The following is an 836-nucleotide window of genomic DNA, read 5'->3' on the forward strand; positions in this document are numbered from 1 at the left end:
AATGAGGATGAGGATGAGGATAGGATGAGGACGAGGATAGGATTAGGATGAGGATGACGATAGGAAGAGGATAGGATGAGGATGAAGATGACGAAGAGAATGAGGATGAGCATGAGGATGAGGATAGGATGAGGACGAGAATGAGGATGAGGATGATGAAGACGATGAGGACTAGGATGAGGATAAGAGGAGGACGAGAATGACAACGAGGATGAGCAAGAGGATGAGGACGAGGATGAGGACGAGGATGAGGACGAGGATGAGGACGAGGATGAGGACGAGGATGAGGACGAGGATGAGGACGAGGATGAGGACGAGGATGAGGACGAGGATGAGGACGAGGATGAGGACGAGGATGAGGACGAGGATGAGGACGAGGATGAGGACGAGGATGAGGACGAGGATGAGGACGAGGATGAGGACGAGGATGAGGACGAGGATGAGGACGAGGATGAGGACGAGGATGAGGACGAGGATGAGGACGAGGATGAGGACGAGGATGAGGACGAGGATGAGGACGAGGATGAGGACGAGGATGAGGACGAGGATGAGGACGAGGATGAGGACGAGGATGAGGACGAGGATGAGGACGAGGATGAGGACGAGGATGAGGACGAGGATGAGGACGAGGATGAGGACGAGGATGAGGACGAGGATGAGGACGAGGATGAGGACGAGGATGAGGACGAGGATGAGGACGAGGATGAGGACGAGGATAGGATGAGGATGAGAATGTGGAAGAGGATGAGGATGAGGATGATGAAGACGATGAGGACTAGGATGAGGATAAGAGGAGGACGAGAATGACAATGAGGATGAGCAAGAGGATGAGGACG

This window comes from Lupinus angustifolius, unplaced genomic scaffold (genome assembly GCF_001865875.1).
Source record: "Lupinus angustifolius cultivar Tanjil unplaced genomic scaffold, LupAngTanjil_v1.0 Scaffold_369, whole genome shotgun sequence".
NCBI classification, from domain to species: Eukaryota; Viridiplantae; Streptophyta; class Magnoliopsida; order Fabales; family Fabaceae; genus Lupinus; species Lupinus angustifolius.